The sequence below is a fragment of the Apis mellifera genome, linkage group LG1, assembly GCF_003254395.2.
Source record: "Apis mellifera strain DH4 linkage group LG1, Amel_HAv3.1, whole genome shotgun sequence".
Taxonomy (NCBI): domain Eukaryota; kingdom Metazoa; phylum Arthropoda; class Insecta; order Hymenoptera; family Apidae; genus Apis; species Apis mellifera.
This window is the reverse complement of record NC_037638.1, coordinates 17135761-17156545: the sequence shown is the minus strand read 5'-3', so window position 1 is coordinate 17156545 and position 20785 is coordinate 17135761. Positions and strand designations below refer to the sequence as shown.

Here is a 20785-nt window from a genome sequence, read left to right as displayed (position 1 = left end):
ATCGTGTTGGATATCTATTTTTTTTTTCGATGCACAAAAAGCAAGCTGATTGAAATGGCGAGAAATGAATGCATACGTAAATGAAAAACTGGATGTTCGAAAAACAACTCCTTATAACATCATTCTTATTAAATCTCTGTGAAAGATTTATGAAAAGAAAAGAAATAAATAGAGCAGCGTATAACATTCGTTCGCACAATTCAATTCTCTATCCAGTATATTGATTGTAAGATTGTAGCAAAGAGTTCAACTTTGATCAAACCTGATCAAATTTCGACGGTGTCGTTAAATCAACTTGCAGTCGCTTGTTTTTCGTTGTTAACTCGATTTTTATATCGGTGAATCCCCTTGATTTCGAGTCTCGCCACTTGTCATCTCTGTTTCCCCCGATTCGAACAACTTCTCCCCTCAACTTCGTGTTCAGCCAAGGATGCTGAAACTAAAAAAAATATTTTAGCCTCTGCAAGTTTTTTCGTAAGTTGATAGAAATTGTTAGATATTTGATCGATGTATGCCATAGTTCTGCGAGTGTAGTTTTATTTAAATAATTTTTCAATCCGTGTTATAATTTCAAGCACGAAGAACTTCATCGTGGAGAATTTCAATTCGAATTTCGTGGATAAATCTACCGTAGAATCACTTCCAAGAGAGTAATCTGATTCTAATAAAAGTTTAAATTCGGTTATCTCGGTATTCTCTCTTCCTTCTTTCTATTTTCTTATTTCTTTAGTATTGCATGCAAATATACTATAAATTTATTTTAATTGACAATATCCCAATTTCGAGTTTCAATTTAAAGTTACACCATCAACTTTATTATACAATTTACATATTTATAATTAATAAATAATATTACGACAATTATTTGCAATAACAAATTTAACTAATATAACAGTAGAATGTGCATGGTACAAAAGAATAGTGAAACGTAGAACTCATACGATTTACGATTCACGATCGATTATCAATTAATTGAAGAAGATCCGTGATAAAGTGTGTATCACTAAAAAAAAAAAAAATAAATAAATAAATAAATAAAAAAAACACGGAATCAGGATTAGCGAGAACAGAATCGATCGGTTGGCGAAAGCCGGTGTTAAACCGCAATAGCGATATCCCGAGGAAGGATTACTCCGTTAAGGCCAGCTGTTCCGGATAATCTCGTAGCACGGTCGAGGATATGAAGCCATAAGCTCGATAAAGAGTCGAACAGAGCTCTGGCCTATGTTCGACGGTGTCAGGAACATAATCATAGGCATCGATCCTGTTCCACGGTTATCAGTCGTTTAATATTCTTGGATTTCGATATTGTCGTTGTTTCAATTCGTGCCACATTCCTTGTTACCGCGTCCAGAATTTTCCACTATAAATGACCGTGAAATTTGATCGTACTGGAAATGTAAATCGTGCTCGATCTTCGTTGCTAGGATCTCGAAGTTTCGAAGAAGACTCGAGAATATCGTTACGTATGAATACTTGTGCTTTGTCTTTCTCGTTTTCGTGTCTGATTGTCCCCAGATAAATTTTCGTTTTTAATATACAGAATACTGAAGTATACTGTATTTTACGATGGAATGGGATAGATAAGGTTTTTATGTGCTTCTTTTATTTACGGTAGGAAGAAACGAAGAAGGTATTTTATGATAATGGATAACCAAGGAGGAACTTTTTGTCGTTTTTCTTTACTTTTCTTTTCTGTGTAAGGGGAAAAAAATAGAAAGAAAAGAACTTTTGATATTTCTGAATCGTTCGCAAGTGAAATTCGCTATCGATTATTCGCAGATGCATAAAATAATATTTGTAATAGCAATCGTTTAAACGATTCAATTTTCATCGTTATTTATCACGCATTTCGCAGTATCCTAAAATATTCACGAAATGGTTTCGGTTGCTCCTCATTTATATATGTATATATCGGTTGTTATTCATTCACGATTACGAGGGAAAAGCCAACGTTACACGCGTTTCGGGCACTAATTAGGTTACAGCGTGAACTATGCGACAAGTTTTGTCGAAACTTTAACCGCTTTAACATATGTGGTCCACCGGCCGCGATACGATGAATATCGTTACTTCGACTACATTTTCATCATTCCCTGCCCATCCATTGTCCTTTCTACAATTTAATCTTCTAGAAATTTTATTTCTCTTATTTTTAGAAACTTCATTTAACAAACTCATCTCGTTACTATCTTCTATCCATTATCCTTTAAATTTCTTCCAATGAATTTACAATTTATCCTCCTGAAATATTTATTTTCAAAATGTATTAAAATTCATTTGATTAAAATCAACATTGAACGAAGATTAAACCAAACATAGATTATCCTTTATCCACTGGATAAAATTATATGAATTCAAAATAACAATTATTCCATTGTGCCATTTCCAAAATTTCCAAATCGCTGCCGCCAATCTTTCTCTTCAAGACAATCGTCCACATTGAATGAAGATTAAACCAAATTCTAAATTAAACAAAGATTATTCTTTATCCATTGAATAAAATTATATTAATTCGAAATAACAATTATTCCAATTGTGCCATTTCCAAAATTTCCAAATCGCTGCCGCCAATCTTTCTCTTCAAGACAATCGTTTCGAGGAGAAGTGTTTCCGCAAATGTTTAACATCTTGGCGAAATTCATAGACGAAATTGGCAGCTTTCAATTTCGAAACGATTCTCGTTCTACATACGCGAACACGGTGCACACGCGTAATACGAGTGCAACCGTGTACCGGACTTCCGTCATATGTTACTGTCAACGATGTCGCGTATTTACATACAGGGACGCGTTCCACATACGTGGCTAACTTCATACGAGGCCGTCCACGGAAGCTCGGCTTTTCAACGTGTTTTCAACGTGTGGGGTATGCGCGCGAGGTGCGAACGGGCCACGTTAAACCGGTTCATAGATTGTGTCGATGGGTTTAGCCGGTGGCAGGGCGACGACGAGTCGGTATTATTCCACTTACCATGTTTCTTCTTTTTTTCTTTTTTTTTTGAATCGTAGAAAATAATAACTTTCGTTTCGTTTTCGAGAGGATAATTGAAAATTTGTATCGCTTTCGTATCGATTCGAGTTTTATTTTTGTAATTCGAGATGTAGCTTCGACGAATTGATATTCATAGATTGCGATGATGCAAGGATTTTAGATGTGACAAGGATCATTTAGATGAGCGAATGGCAAATCGATCGTGTTATAATCGTGTTCAATATTCCTTTTTTTATATTTTTTATTTTATTATACCGTGGAAGATGGTACTTTGGGAATGAAATTTTTCGGGAAAATATGAGGATTTTTCCAGAGACGAATATTTTCAACGATGCAAAATTCATTCTTTTGCGCGTGTTCGAGTTTTATCGATGATAGTACTTGAAATGGTGGATATTACGTTTTAAAAGTGCGATGCATTTTAATTTGTAAATGGATGCAGATATTTCGAAAAGAGCCTCAAGTTAAAAGAATTGAATATACGAAGATTAAAGGACCTCGAAGGAGGTATTAGAATATCAAGGAGAAAGCTTGATGGGCAAAGACGCTGGTGGTTACTTTAACGTCTCTTTATCGTTTCTCAAGCAGAATATTTGGGATGTTTTTCACTTTGAAAACTCTGCGAATAAATTTATTTTTCATCGTACATTGTAACGTTTCAGTCGAAACATCCAGAAATTATCATCGTTTGATAAAAATCACGTTTTCAAAAATATCAATTTTCATATTTCAAATTTAAATTATATTCAAGTAAATTACACGGGTTTATTTCTGCAAAATTTCCGGTTGATTGACTTTTAGTTTCACGTTTAATAAAAAAAAAGAACACTCCTTGACCCGCTTTCCTTCGGATCATTGGAGAATTGAACACTTTTAACAAATCATTTGCATCATTTTAATTTCTAAAATTTGAAATAAATAGAATAAAATTTCCAATGTCGTAGAATATCGTAACTCAATCCACCTTCCGTTTTCACAATCCTTGATTGCCCTTCTATCCTGAAACACATAGTTAGAAGTTAGATTAAATTGTCCCTTTCATATCCAGGAATCATAGGGCGACTTTACTTTCCTCTCTTCTTGTCCTCCTATACAACTTTCGTGTAACATTTTCAAGTCAGTTACACACGAGAAATTCATTTGGTCTTTGCGGTTTGCCCCCACAGTTTCACGGATAGATTCATCTTAGCGTGAGTTCGTTAGATGTTCGCCCAGAAAATCGCCCGAAGGGTGTTGTCGCGTTTCCGTTTCGCAAATTTACTGGCGCCAAAGTAAACGAGGTCTGCGCTTTCATGCGGTTTCAATCGTTCTTGATGGCGACGACGAGTTGTGTGGATGACCAAATAACAATGTTGGCCAAATTTCGTCGGCCATTTAGCAATCTATTTTTTAATTTTTCCGATCCCTTTACCGCGAATTTTCCATCCCTTTTAAAATTTATCTTATTATACACGTTCGAGAAAGACTTGGAATCGTTTGGATTTATGATCGTTCTTTGACTGAAAATCTTCTTCAAATTCTAATCTAAAATCATGATTCAACGTACGAAGTTTAGTTTAGTTAGAAGAAAGAGAGATATTTCGAGTGTAACGATAAATATTACAAGTTTCGAGAAATTAGTTAATACAGAGATTATGCGTTAGAAAGTTACGAGTATTATTGCAGAAATAGGTCAGTGACAATAATGGATGCGATGTTGCGAAATTAATTTCAATTCGACCTATTATTTCTTACACTCTCAATGAACTAAACGATTATTTCCGTAGTTGGATAATCGTCTGTGCAAACGCATTCGGGTTTCTTTCATCTTTGAAATTGTAACGTTTCAAATCCGGAACACAGTCTTCTTAAAACCGCAACCCCTGAAACGAGGAAATATTCGATCAGTTACAGATATTCTTATGGATATTTTCATATCTTCCTGTATCAATCTTCCAAAATCTATATATTATTTAATAAATCCTTTTAACTTTCGAGAATTATTCGATCCAATTTCAAAGAAAGCTCATTCCATTCTTCCAATATATATTTCCATTTTAAAATTCATCCTTAATTTTAAATGAATAAATCACACACATATATATATAAAAATGCATCATGAATTACCAACTGACTTAATTATCCCTTAGAAGAAATCAAGATGCTCGTTAATATCGCAGTGTTGAACGTGGCTAAGATTATAAAACACAGCGAGTTGCACGAGCACGTAAGACATATCCGTTGTCCTATTGTGTTCTGTCTTGAGAATAAGAAAGAGAGAGAGAGAGAGAGAGAGAGAGAGAGAGAGAGAGATCGGGACCAAGTGCATTACTATACAGTGCGTTTACATTTCTGGCGAGCCTTCTGGCGCCGTGATTACGGCAGACTGATGCCAGTAATTTCTCAAGAGAACTGCCCACTTACGAAAGTTTCTTCGTGGCAGGCTGACTTATAGTCCCGGAACTTCCGATCCTCGCTACGCCATTCTATCCTGGAACACGTTTGAGAGGATTACGCTTTTGTACATCGCGCAACTATGCACGTTGATAATCGTCTTAATGATAATAATCGATCGATAAGGGAATCCGATATTCGCCGACTTAGGCCAACTATGGGGGGACACTAATAATTATTATCGGTAAAATTTACGACCGGTTGCACGATAATTGCACGATTTATTCGGTATATCGTTTATGGCGTTTCCAAAAACCGAGAGAAGATTCTACGCGATTGTTAGATCGTTCTAGTGATAGATGATGGGAATAAAGAATAAGAATTATTTCAGCTAAAGCTAAAAGATTTCCAATTACAAATTTCCATAAAAAAATTATACGATAACGTACTTTTATTTATTCGTCTAAACCTGATAATATCGATTTAAATTCAATTATCGTATTTTATTATTGTTTGAAATGTATTTGGATACGAACGAAGCAATTGTAATATAATATCTTTTATTTTACAATAGATCAAGAATTGCTATTTAATTTCAAAGCTTTGTAAAAATTAGTGAGAATAATTAAAGAAATAGAATTCGAAGTTCTTCTATGTTACATTCGATTGATGTCAATTCATACATCTGATAAAATATAATTTTAATATAATTTTTCCATTTTCAAGAATTCTTCTTGGATACAATTCTCCTGTATACAATTACACGAATCATAGTTTCAAAAATTTCGATATAAATGATAAGAACAAAGAATAAGAATTATTTCAATATCGTGAAAAATCTTTTAGCTGAAGCTTCACTTCGATATTTTGAATGAAATTTTATTATCGTATGAAACAGGATTGGTTATTTAATTACATCAAACCTAATAATTATCCTAACTTTTTCCTATTATTAAATATTCCTATTCCACGAATAAATTTCCAAAGCAATATCGACATCCACCAATCGACGATATTTCCATAGAAATTCATATTCACTTGCCTGGTCTGGCGATCCCTATATCACGCAAGATTAAGCGCTTGAATCCATCCGGAAGGATCGAATCTCGCGAAACGAAACCAGGAAACGCGTAAGCCGCGTGAAGGGAAATTCAAGCAAGATGCAAATCCGTCCGAGCCACGTCTGACGATTCTTTCTTCTCTCTCTCTCTCTCTCTCTATCCACCACCAGTTCCGAGAATATTTTTATCGACGATCTCGCAGGTTTAATACACGCCTCTCGACAGTTTGTGCCCGAGGATGCCGCGGGAACGAAATTTATGCACTCGAGGAAATTGAAATTTCGCCGGGCGGTGGGCGAATTTCGAAATAAGCTCTAAACGTTTTCTTCGCCCGCGTCTCTCCACTCTCTGGCGGGTTTAATAACCGGACCGTCGGGTTGAAACACACCACCACCGGAAATCGGGCTTAATAATATCGATTCGAAACGGGGGAAACCTTATCCTCCCCCGTGGAAACGTTCGAGAGTGTTAATTAAATTCCAGTGGCGCGAAACTGTTCCGTGCGTATTCCGTGTGAAACTGTTTCGTGTCGTTGCTTCCGATCCCGGTATATTATGATTACGATTAATCAATTTGTTTTCCATGGAAGAATTGTTTCTTTGTCCTTTCTCCTCGATTCTATTTATTAATACGGATTTAATTTCTTCGATGTTTGGGAGAGGTAGGCTCGAGTAGAAGTTTTTTGTTTTTCATGCGTAGTAAGAAGTAAGCTATATCCAAATATTTATATCCTTTCTTCTATCGTTCTGTGAAACATGACTCTAGATTTCCAGTAAATGTATATCTGTAACGCGATGTAAAAAAGGTTTTGTTTTCCAGCTGTGTTTTCTTTTGCATTTGCACGTGTTCGATACAAGTTTCGTCAAGTGTATTTATCGAAAATCAATATCCATCTTTTCATATTTCACGGATACGAAGAATTATGCTTGGATATTATTATTATGTCGATATTGAAAACGTGGATTTTTGTATCGGAATAATTTCTATAATCGCGTGAATGTTATTCCTCTATAAAATTATTCCATAGAAATCTATATTTTTTAAAGTATTTTCTTCGAAGGAAGGGATGAAGGATGCTATTTTTATTAAACGCTTAAACTACGTTTGAAACAATTTTCAGAGATAGAGATAGAGAGAGAGAGAGAGAGAGAAAGAGGATGAAATTTTAACGTGGAACGTTTGCACTACTTGAAGTGCACTTAGCCATGAACATCCCTCGTGTTTTATTATTTTTTAATTTTTTCCAAGCCGATTTCTACCGAAGCTTTCTTCGGTAGAAACGAAATTAAAGAAGAAAAAAAGGAATCGAGAAAAACTTCACTTATATTTTCGAATTTATTAAAATACTCGCAGTTTCTAAATCTTATTTCTTTTCAATCAAAATATCCAAGCATTCGACTTCTTTTTCTCGTAATCTCGTATTACATATGTGCGATATTAATCGCACTCCATTTTCGAATATTCAATTCGGACTTTTCTTCTGATTCTATCAATGCATACAGTAGTGATTTTACAAGCTGGTCGAATGGAGGGTTTATTTAAAAAAAAAAAAAAGGAAAGAAAAGAATAAGAAGACGTAGGATCACGTGTCTCGGATGAGTGGTAGTCGCAGGATGAAAATGTCAGAAAGACTAATGGTGGATTTCTTTCTCCCTTCTTCCTTTCCATATCTTCGACCACTCGTTTTCCATCTCTTTCCTCGCGAATAATTCTACCCTTCTAGCCGGGCAAACTTTTCGACCATTTGTCGAAATTGCTTCATTCCTTTCTTTCTTCCTTCCTTCCTTCCTTCCTTTCTTTCCATACTCTCTGAAACGAACACGAATTGAAATTTTTTTTAATACAGAATATTTTTCGAAAAAGTTCAATTTTCCAGGTGAAAAATAGCTTAATCCCAAGTTCTTTCTCTCTCTCTCTCTAAGTGTCGATATGCATAAATATATCTGGAGTGGAAATAAATATATCTGGAAGAAAACTTGTTCCACTTTGGTTTTTTGGACTTTTCAAAGTATCAAGTTTCGAGGATATCGAAAGTTTCTTGATATTTCCACGGTGTATTAGAAGCTTGTTATGAACTTCTCTTCTTAAGCATGCCTTGTGTTAAAAAAGTTTGATTACATTATCGTGAAAATCGTATCACACAGTGGAAACTTGGCTAGGATTTATTCCATCGAAGATCGTTTCTCCAAGTTTCTCCCCTCTCCCCCGTGTGTGGCCACGATTTACATATAAAAACGAATTTTCTTCAAGATTACTCTCGAAGAATTTTTTGAAATGTAATCTAATTTAGCGTATGCGTAACAGCCAAGTGTAATATAAGTTTGTAGGAGAGATTTAATTCTTAACTTTCATATATTATTCTGTATTTTGATCGATTCTTAAAATTTTTGCATATAATATACAATTATATATTTTTCACAAACGATATATTTCTCTTCTGATATTAATTTTATTTGTAATTAAATATTCATTTTATTATAATATTGAAAAATTCCGAATAATTTATCTGAAGCAGCTCGTGTATAACTTTTATATGAATGATTATAATATGAAATAATGTGGAATAAATTTTTATGAATCCAATCCAATGGAAAATAGAACTATGCTATGATCTCACATTATTTTATGTTACTTTGTATAAATTATTTCAACAATTAACCGCAAATTAAATTCGATAGAGAAGGATATAAAAATATAATACGAGGATTATATTCTTTTCTTAAATATCGATAGATATAAATCAATTTCTCAAAATAATTTCCACGATTGATCAGCGTGATTCTCAGCATTTAACGTGACAATTAAAACAAAAAGGAGGTAGAAATATAATATATAATATATATATAATATATATATATATAATATATATATAATATAATAATATATATAATAATATAATTGTATACATTTGATGATAGATTATGTTTTCGATATTATGGAGGTTAAAGGCGGTCGAAACAATAAAATTCAAACGGCTGGACTCGACCTACATTTCGTTGTTGCGCAATTTTATCCGCCGACTTTATATAATTAAGCGCGGCTGGAGCTGCTTGCTACCTTCCCTTTTTTTCTTTTTTTTTTTCACTCTGATCTTATTTTCGACCAAATGAACGGTCCTCTTGTCCCTTGAATTTCGTGATGATGACTCGGTAATTAAAAAGAAAGCCCGTTGCGGATACGGACCTTTCGTCGGGAAATTCTTTGAAAAACATTTGCATATTTTTATAAAACGAAACAATTCAACTTTTTCATATTGTTCATCGCTTTGAAAAAATACTTTGCCGCCCCCAATTTGTGAAAAATGATATAAATGCCACAAAGTTGTTTCCACGCACTCGTTCGTTCCATTCCAAGGAATTTTTTCATTCTCGACGATTTTCCAAACTTTCCTCTTCAAATCAAGAAATTGTTTTCCTCTCTTAAATCTTAAAACAAATCTCCGTTTCAATTTTTCTTTCCTCTTCTTTGATCAATCAATCTCGTAGAGAAGAAATTCGCCACCGCTTATATATCCACACTTTGATTCGAGTAGAATCGTTCGAGAGAAGTTTTTTTTCTTTAAACGATGTCTGCTGTGAACAAAACTGGCATCCATCGATCCACGTCGTCGACTTTTCAGGTGACCCTTGCGGAGGCAAACCGCAAAAAAAAAAAAAAAAAAAGAAAAAAAGAGAAAAAAAGTGTACAGCGCGGACACGGAACTCATTTACCGGTTCATTCATTCGGGGAATCAAGAATGAAAGGTTGGCCAGAATGGAAACGGGTTCAGTGTGCCAGATCGGCTTCTTGGATATAAAAAGAGTGGCGAGATCGGTTGTCAGCAACTTACGCCCATTTTCCATTCGCAATCGATCACGTTGCATGACAGAAAATCGCCATTGCCTTACACAAACAACCTTGCAGTCCTTGCACACGTGTAATTCATCTCACTTGGTGGCGACGAATTTTCTGCGAATCCATTTCTCTGTGTACAATTGTCGAGAATTTTTTAAAAAAAAAAAGAGTTGAATTTCGTCAAGAATTGCGAACGAGTTTCCTAAGAAGTGTATGAAAGTTTATTGACCCACTTTTCAAACGTATTTCGAGGGAATATCTTGATATTAAAGCTTGATGTGCCGCCTTCGAATTTTTATTTATAATATCTCTTTCTCAACCTTTTTTTTCTTCGTTTCGACAGTCGGCAAGATTTTTAATATTTCGACGAGAATCTTGAAATAAAATTGGAAATTAAGGATTAATTGCAACTTTTTTTCCGTGAATTGAACTCGAGGAAATTTAATCTTCCTCGAGGAGTAACTCTGTAACGATCGTTCCATTTTTTTTTCCTTTTTTTCGTGGAATTAGCACATCTATCGTAAAAATAGAAAATACGAAGGCAAGGTATATAATAATGGTGGCCTCTCGTATTGCCGACAATAAGTTACGTGATCGAACATGAACGTCGCTAACGTTCTAAGGCCGACCCACTTTGTATTCTTCGAATGAAAGAGAAAAAAAAAAAAAAAGGAACGAGAATGGATCTCCATTTATTCATAGCCAATAGACGATTTTACGATTAGTAAAATCGAAGGAAAGTGGAAAAACCATCGAATTTTTTATTCGAAATATCTGAAATATTTCGTTTGTTCCATTTATCCAGATAATTGCATCGTGGAAGAATAATAATCTATATCGAAAGAGAAGTTTTTCTTTATTTAATAAGATTATCATCGAGAAATTTGATTGAATCAATTATTTGAGAGACTAGATTTCCAAGAAAGAATTCCATTAACGTTGATGATATTTCGAGCAACTTCTCCATCGTTCGAAGATAATCCCTCCAAGCTTTCTGACAATAACCGGTCGAAAGATCCGTTGCGTCAAAAATATTCTGATAAATGGCAGAATGCTTTTTTTGGGATGACGTGGTGGTAATATTCTCGTAATAAACGTTGGATTCAATTTGTAATTTAACTTGAGACGCGATCTCTTCCGCTGTCGAGTTGCGGTTGACCTCTTCAGAATACTGTCAGCTCGGCAGAGACGATTTCTCGTATCCATTTGCCGCAAAAAGGGGAAAACTTTAATTGCTTTCCGCGTTTTAATGCTACAGCGGCAAGAGTGGGCCGACCATTATCCCGGTTAATCCATCAAAAAGTTGAAATAATAACTTGGCTTTTGTCAACAAATAACATTCCCCCGAACACGCGATGAATTAAACTTAATTCCACCAATATTCTTATCTGCTCTCGTAAAAGATAGATGAAGCGAACGAAGATTGTTAAAAAATGACAGGGAAGGATCTTTTTTAATTTCATTATTTTATAAAGTAAAATATGTACACACACGTATTCGGATCATCTTTCAATCAATTTTCATTTATGTTTGTCGCGGTGAAATATTTAAATCGATAAATTAAATCTATTAAAATTTAAGCACGTTGAAAATTATATGCCCCTTCATTCGTTAATACGTTTTATAAATACATCATGAACGATTATTGACTCACTCCCGTAATTAACATGAAACCAAAGCAAGGAACATCCTCCGGGAATTTACATGCGTCAAGTAATAATTTAGGTCAAAATAAATTATACGAAGCTTCATCATCGCGTTCCCTTTGCCATTTAATTAATTCACTTTCGAAATAAACGACAGGTATATAAATATCGTGTCTCGCAGAAAGAGAAATTGAATTAACGAGAGTATCGGAATTGATCAGAAATAATCCAGTAAATCATAATTCTATTTATCTTTTTCTGAAAAACACGTAGAAGATTCAGTCATCGTAAATTATAAAAAAAGAAAAAAGTATAGAGCTAGACGAATAACGACAATCTATCGATTATTGATCAAGTATAAAATGTACTCACAATCCATTCTTATGCTTCATAGCATTGTTTATCGCTAAGTTAAATTTCATTTTTGTACCAATACACCGTAATTTCTGGCAGCCATTTGTATTTCTTACGTATAAAGTTTGTGGGGACGGAATGTTGCGGGAAGAAAATTTTTAGCTGCACGCGATATTTCATTTCCAAAAACAAATTTTGAAATACGAAACGCACGAAGTTGTGCGGATTGAAGTTTGGCATGGTTTCAAAGATCTCGGATGCGTGGAAAGTTTATAATGAAAATTTGAACTTGAATATCTTCCTCCCTGATTTCTTCCAGAGATTCCCTAAAAAAAATTAAATTCTCAAATTTCCATCGTTCCACACTTCTTCATTCGCTGGCTTCAAAACAATTCATTCAGCAATCTTACCCATCTTAATATTCAGAAAGTTGGCTGTCCTTCGTATTAATGAACCTCACGCTTACTTATTTACGACACGTGTGTCTTGATCGAGGCCAGAATTCCGTCGATTTTTCTACAACCTTTCCAAATAATTTTACTTCTCCAAAAAAAAAAAAAAATAATAATCTTTCTCTATGTATAATTTCACTCTTGTCATCGTGTAACACCTTCCTCTCTTTCTTTCCCTCTTTTAATCGAGGGAATCCCTCTCATCGAGATCGAAGATTTCTGGAATATCTCCCCAAGGAGATCCAAGAGTAATCCATTACGGTGTTTCGTGTTTCTCTCCGTTTCATGACTTAAATTCTTTATCCGAGTTTCCTTGTTTCGTACTCTCGAAACTGTGGCCAAAGCGGGAAACACGGGTCTGGGAGGAACACCGTGACAACGGTATTATTCGAGGCGGCGATATTAAATTTTCAGCCGGTTCAGTTCTTTCGATTCTTTAAAGAAAAATCATCCTCCGCCGGGTCGCGGTATCGATACGAAGCAATTTCCACTCCCGTGGAATCGAGGGGAGGGGAGGGGAGGATAGACATTTTCGTGCGCCGGTATTTTAGCGAAGGTTTTTCGCGCGATTTTCGCGAACAACCATCATCGATGAACCGGAAAGTTTTTCAAGGTTCGAAATAACTCGAATACTTGGCTTTCTTTTCGATCGACGCCTTTTCTTCCCTCTCCCCGACGAGATTTATAGACAGACACGTTGCTCGCAATACTATTAGTCGTACCTGTCCATAAATTTATTTGTTTATTTATTTTTTCGCAAACACTTTTCAATTCGAACTCGTTGTTTCGAATAGAAGAGAATAATAAATATTTAGAAGGATTGTAAAGTTATCGTTTATTCTAATCTTGTCCCTTTAAAGATCTATACGCTGTACATATTTTTCTCTTTGAAACCTACACCCATATGAAACGTATGAGCGATCTGAGCGCAAATTTTCTCGCAAATGTAAACTCAAACGTGGAAAGCGTTATGTTAAATCTTTCGTGTCTTATTTGATGTACCGGCTTCGTGTGAAGTTTATAACTCTACGTATCCCCTCAATGGAGCGAAGATTTTCTCAAGGATCTTAATAATAATCTGTGAGATAAGCAGTGCGAGAGATGTATCATAGAATCTAAAAGCAAATAAATTTCAGAGAAACACTTGATTCTGTTCAAAATACATACGATAAAAATTGTATCAAATTATTCCAAAATCATTTCGTGTGATCATTTTCGATCGAACTCCTCGTTTCGAGATCGAAAAACGAATGTTACGAAGCTGCGATTCCTCAACGAGGGGAACGTTGCGGTCCAACTTGCAATTTGAGTACATGTTGTTGGTCTACCGCGGGAAGTTTTAGGGGTCGAGTTTACGCATGATCAATTTCCGCCACTTTTCTCGCTGCCTCCGTATTTCGAAAACTTTATTTATAGTTGGAGAAATCGTACGACAGTCCCTCGCGTCGCGGTTTCAATTTTGCATTCTCATTACGAGAACTTTCGTCGTTTTCCCCGCGATCCTTCTCGGTCAAACCGGATACACGTCTCTCTATCTCCTCGCTGCTGTTTGTTTCCGCTAACTTTTTTAACTCGTCATTCCTGCTTTTCGCAGGAATCGCAAGATATTCTCTCTTGTAATTTTATTTCCCGATTACTTGATACTCCCGTGTTTCTTTCTTCTTCCGTCATTTATTATCTTCCCCGTCGCGCCACGTATGAGAAAATTAATTAGCCGAGTTTTTTCAACTTCTCTTGGTAATTGGTAATTTTTCGAGTATTCTCCAGGCTATTTAAATATTTATATTTAATTTAACCCAGATGAAGTTTGATCAATTGTACGTTATGTATTCAATATTTGTTGTAATTAATGTTTATTCATGCAGATTTTTAATTACGTTTAATAATGATTGCTCCGATCTTACTGTAACTTTTGTCGCAAAAGTAAAAGAAATCCTTTAGAAGCCTTTAGAATATATAAAAGCTGCATCAAGAGAGACACGCGTTGGCAATATTTCTCGTGTTACTTTCGTGATACAGGAAAATCTTGCGATTTCAGACGATATTTATTAGTTTTATAAGCATTCGTGCGATTCGTGATTTAACCTCCTCCTTTGAATTTTTCACGTTTGACTTGTACATATCGCCTCTGTTTTATTGATATTAATCAATTAAACACGTTAAAACGTGTATACTCGCCGATGAAATATAATGAAATATCTCGCTGCACGGTGCACTTTCCGCCATCTGTGGATTTTCAATAAAAATTAAATCTCTGTTTAAAATTGTATTCATTCGACATATTCATCGTGACATGAAAAGATCCATGAAATGAATCACTTTCGATTAAAAAAAACACGTGCAAACTTTCAAACTTTCCTGTTTTAAAAATAAACGATCAAAATTAAAATCAAATTTCAATATCGAGCAGTCTTTGAAAACAATTGTTATATACTCTATTCGTGGCAGAAATACGAGATATAAAAAACATAAATTACGATTGAACAAACCTCTACCAATTGAGAAATACACTCTATATTTTCCTGTTAACTACATTTACCATTCGATGCATCATCTATCGGTGTATCGAACGTTACGCCATGTTTATCGCAGAAAGCAGGAGCAACCAGTCTTTCCAACCTCGCAGAAAATTGGCGTAACTCGATTGTGTCATTGAATTACGCGCTTCCATAAATCGGCCATCTCGACTTTTGTCGAGCCTCGTATCGGTCTCGTTTTACATTCATTTACAAAGGCTTTTTAAACGATCGTAATGGAAAATCGCGAAAGATTCTTTAAGGGAAGAGAGGTTCACTCGGGACAATGATAATTGTCGATGGTTGGAAATAAAAGTAAGAAATGTTTGCCTTCTGACGCGTGTACAACCGCAAAGGTTTATTGGGGTGAAAGGATCTGGGTGGCCTGCGTTAAGGAGTGATGAATATTCATCAACAGGGGTTGATCCCCTTTTGCCTTATCTTTCGCCTCGTTTCCAACGATATCTCGAAGTGAGTTCACTCGAGATTGAAAACAATAGAAAAGGAACGCGTTCAGAAGTTGGAATTTTATGTCCCCGTTTCGATAGGATTTTTCGAGGATCTTTTATTACGATTCTGATGTTGGATGTGTTATTGTTACGTGTCGAGAGTGCAGATGCAACCAAGTACATGCGTTATATTAGAGATATCTTTTGGAAACGTGTAAATTTCTTTTAATATAATTCATGCATAAAATATATCACACAATACGATGTATTGTTGAAGATAAAAATATAAGAATTTATTTTTGACCAACACGAAGATTAAAAATCCACGAATTTTATTTTGTTTCGAGGAAGTTGTTAATCAAATTTGAAAATTGATTACGTCTCGTTAATTGAAAGAAGACTAATTAGAAGTTAATTTCAGAAGTTCTTCACAAATTGATCTGAATATTTTATCTTAATCTTCAATCTTTGCATCCTCTCAATCTAAATTAATTGATTTCTTTATAAGGAGATTACGTGTTATTCTCTCAACGTACGATATATATATATATATATATATATATATATGTTTTATCAAAGTGTGCTTTATTGCCCGGTATAATAACTGTTTCATGGAAGCAACAACCAGTGATTTCGAGAGGGATAAAAATATATATATATATTCCCTGGATAACTGGCTGCATCACGAGTTTCGTGAAACGAGTCCCGCGGCAGCGACTTCATTCCAGAACGTAATTTTCTGATTCTGCAGAGTGTAATCTTGCTATGTTAAAGAAGCTCATCAGATCTGCCTAATACAATCCCTTTCTCCTCGTTTTCTCCAATTTTTACGAAGATCGAAAGAGACGTGGAAACTGTGCCATATAAATCAAGTCGTTGTTTTTTAAAGAAATTGAAACATATATTTTAGAAAAGTAAAAATCACGAAACTCAACTATGGAGATTAATATTAATAAATTGATATCGAAAATGAATATTTATATGGTAGATTAGATCTCATTTGCATAATCTTCATTTGTTTTTAATTTTATTTTCTTGACAAAGAGAAGCGAATGTAACGTATCAATTAAATCTGAAAGAAAACGAAAATTGAATTAGTCAATGAAGTTTATAAAACGTGAAAATTATGAATAGATCTACATTATAGTATTGCAATATTATTTGCTTCGATCTTATATACTTAATGTTGAAAGTCTGAAATTAATTTTTTTCTACGAATAATATCATCTTTTGCGCGTCAAATGTGTCGATCGGGATATGGATCGCAAAGAAAGAGGAAAAGTAGAAGCGAGAAGTAAAGAGAAACGTTAATATTATTCCTATCAATCGCCTTGTCCTTTTTTTTTCGAGATAAGTACCCTTGTTAAGTTAACAATGCCTTCTCTCCTCTGAAAAAAGAATTGACAGTGAGACAGAAAGCTTTTCCTCATTGTTACGTAACAATAAAATGTAATAATAACGGCGCACCGAGGTACTTGTATAATGCTCGAAACGATTTGAGGAGCACTTAGTCGAGCACGTAAAGAACGTTGGAATAAAAATCTGGGGGAACACTCGACTTTCTATGGTTCTAAATTTACGCATCGGGAAATTTTAAGCAAGATTTCGAATTCCAAGTTTTTCATAAAAAAATTATACGAGCGATAACTTTTATTTATTCGTCTAAACCTGATGATATCGATTAAAATTCAATTATTTTAAAAATTGACAGTTCTTTTGTAATCTTACAATAGATCAAGAATCACTATTTAATTTACAAACTTTGTAAAAATTTTTTTAAATAATTAAAGAAATAGAATTCGAAGTTCTTCTTCTTCCGCAATTTATACGTTCGATAAAATATAATTTTTCTGCCCATTTTCAAGAATTCTTCCTGGATCCTTGTATACAATTACACGAATCATAGTTTCAACAGTTTCGCCTAAAGTGGATATCCTCGAGGCGCAAACTAATCCGTTTAAAAGTTTGGCCGAAACCATTGGGTAGGAGCGAGCAAGGAGCTGCGTGCACGTTTCCAACCAAGTCCCATTCCGCGTTGAATACACGGTTGGAAAAATTGGCCATAAGAGAGGGACGTTAGCCAAGGTGAAGGAGCTACCTGTTAGAGAATTTCATCCCGGAATTGGTCGGCCGTTTAAAGGAAATAAAGCGGGCGGAGAATGGGCGCGAGAGTGGTAAGTGGCACGGTGTTATGGATCCATCGATTACCGCGGGCAAAGCGTGAGAACGCATATAGAAACACTTCAAACAATGGTTGGCCGCCGTTTGTGAGAAACTGCCCGATTATGTGCGCGCACGACCGTCTCCTGCCCGATCTATATCTGTCCGGGTCCGACGACGAATGCGAAGGCATTTAAATTCTGTCATTTTGCTTAATCCCCCCACGATTTATGGAACCATTAAACACGCTTAGCGAATTCCAGATTGATGAAAGATCGGCAACTTTGGCGTTGTGGTATTGTGAAATTTGATTTCATTTCTTCTCTTTAAGATTTCGATTATTCGAATTATTCCTATTATGATTAATAATATTTGTGAGCGAATGTATGGATCAAGATAAGTTCTCGTTTAGAAATTGTGTTTGAAATGAAAGATCGGCAACTTTGGCGTTGTGATATTGTAAAATTTGGTTTCATTTCTTCTTTTTAAGATTTCGATTATTCGAATTATTCCTACTATGATTAATAATATTTGAATATATGGATCAAGATAAGTTCTCGTTTAGAAATTCTGTTCTGAAATGAAAGATCGGCAACTTTGGCGTTGTGATATTGTGAAATTTGGTTTCATTTCTTCTTTTTAAGATTTCGATTATTCATTCGAATTATTCTTACTATGATTAATAATATTTGTGAACGAATGTATGGATCAAGATAAGTTCTCGTTTAGAAATTCTGTTTGAAATGAAAGATCGGCAATTTTGGCGTTGTGATATTGTGAAATTTGATTTCATTTCTTCTTTTTAAGATTTCGATTATTCGAATTATTCCTACTATGATTAATAATATTTGAATGTATGGATCAAGATAAGTTCTCATTTAGAAATTCTGTTTTCATAATTTTGGAATAAAATGATAAGGGTTAAAGGATTATCGCGACTATTTCGAGATTCGTTATGCAAATGAGAGTATGGAGGTAGATCTAGAAGAATTATTCGAAATTTTGTAAATTTTTACAAAAGGCGAGGAGAATAAAAATATAACGGGGCAAAGTGTTACTTACTTACTCGATTCACGTGTAAGTAACGTTCGTGAGAGCGTGAGGTTTTCAACTGGAACGTGCAACACATTTTATTCCCTTTAACGATCAACTTTAATTTATAGCTCGAGCCACACTTAATTACGGATCGTTCCTTCTTTCCTCGATTCGCGCCGCTTATCGGACGTTAGTAGTTCATTTTTGAATCGGTTAAAATCCATGTCTCGATTAATAAAAAAGAAAAAAGAAAGAAGTAGGTTAAAGAGTATTTAATTGGAATGAAGTGTTTATCTTTGAATCGAATCATTTGAAGATCGTGATTAAGAAAAATCTTCAAGATACGCCCCGTTAATTTCACGTGCTCGATAACGATATGTAATTAAAAAATCTGTAAAACGAAACGAAATTATGAAAAATAATTTATCTAATCCAATAAGAGATTTATATTAAATTTTACACGTTTAAATATTCGACTCTTTCCATTTTTCAAAATTTAAAAAATACATACTCGTATCTCGTTCATGGAAATGTTATTTTACAAGTCTTGCGAATATCAACAACCTTGAAGGCAAAAAAGAAAAAAAAAATACTCTTTATAAAAGATAGTTGACAGGAGGAGTTAATAATTAACAGTGACAAAGTGCCGTAATTCGCTAGGAAGAAAAACGAGGATGCGTCGTGTGAATGCTACATAAAACCCATTAGCCGTGGACGAATAGTCGAATACCAACTTGTCGCCAGTTCACGAAAGCTAAAGCTCGCCGTATTCACATCCCCGTATCGATCGTTCCTCATATCGTGCATATATCGTGTGTGTCGTGATCATAGATCGTTAGTCGCGCACTGAAAGATTCTGCAAACTTATTATTATTAAAACGGTAAAAATTAGTGGATTTAATCGAGCACACGTGTATATGTACACATAATTACACGCAATTAAGCTTTCAAAGTTTATTCATCGTGAAGTAATAGCTTCGAAGCGAATTAATATTCGAGTTTGTTAATTTTTTCTTCCTTATATAATTATATTTTGTATCTACTTTTCATCGAAACGATTCGTTCTTTCTTTCTTTCTTCTTAATTTCTCTTCGTTCGTCTCTTACAATGATTTTTGAAGAATTTTTCGTTTATATCTTTTTTTAAAAATCTCGAAATGACAGGGTGTGAAATTCGTTTATCGCGCCCTATGCGACGCGAAGAAAGTTTCCAGGTGACCATTAGGCACGAGATCCAAGAGGCGCGTGAACTCACCACGCTCGCCATACGCGCCCCCCAGAGAACAATATAATGGGTGGGCACAATGCGCTCGAAAAGTTGGCCCGAATGGGTTCTTCGGTTGGCTCGTGGTCGTGGCTGACAAAAGTCTTAAAACAAAAGTCGAAGCGAGGGCCCCGTATGAATGCCTGTCCGCCGAACTTTCCTGTGCGTTGCTTCCGTTTCCTTTGACGAAGTCATCCGTTGAACAGGGCACCATCCATTGTCGCCAACGCGCGCGCCGTCACCCGGGAGTCTGTTGGCTCGCGACGAAACAATGCCAAAGCCTGGCACTTGCGAGTTTTAAACTTGCTGCGCGATGAATTTTTTTTTTTCTCCCCTCCTCCTCTCTTCGTTTTAGTTTTCGTTCGCCAGGCATAATTTTCAAGGCAATTTGAAAAAGTGATGAGACGTTAGAGGAATAGTTGAAAAGAGGAAGTGATGGAAGGGGATGATCTTTCGATTTTTTGTTTTCGATCGATCAGATATCTAAGTTCTTTAATTTTGGAATAGAAAAATTGAATGACGAATATGGAGTTTATTACTGTTTCTTTTTTTTTTTGAATAACAGTAAGAGATGGAAAATGGAATGGAGTATCTTTTTTTCTTTATCAACGAGATTAAGAAATATTTTGTTCTTTGAACAGCAATTAT

The 20785-nt window shown here is 35.0% G+C and overlaps 1 long non-coding RNA gene and 1 other non-coding gene across 2 annotated transcripts in view; both read left to right on the top strand.

Annotated features, from left to right (window-relative positions):
* Positions 1-20785, top strand: part of LOC113218641 — a 95778-nt gene that overhangs the window by 18158 nt on the left and 56835 nt on the right. The window lies entirely within an intron of this gene.
* Positions 5134-5202, top strand: Mir3771 (microRNA 3771). The gene has a single exon (NR_039467.1). It is a non-coding gene; the product is annotated as a microRNA 3771 (primary transcript).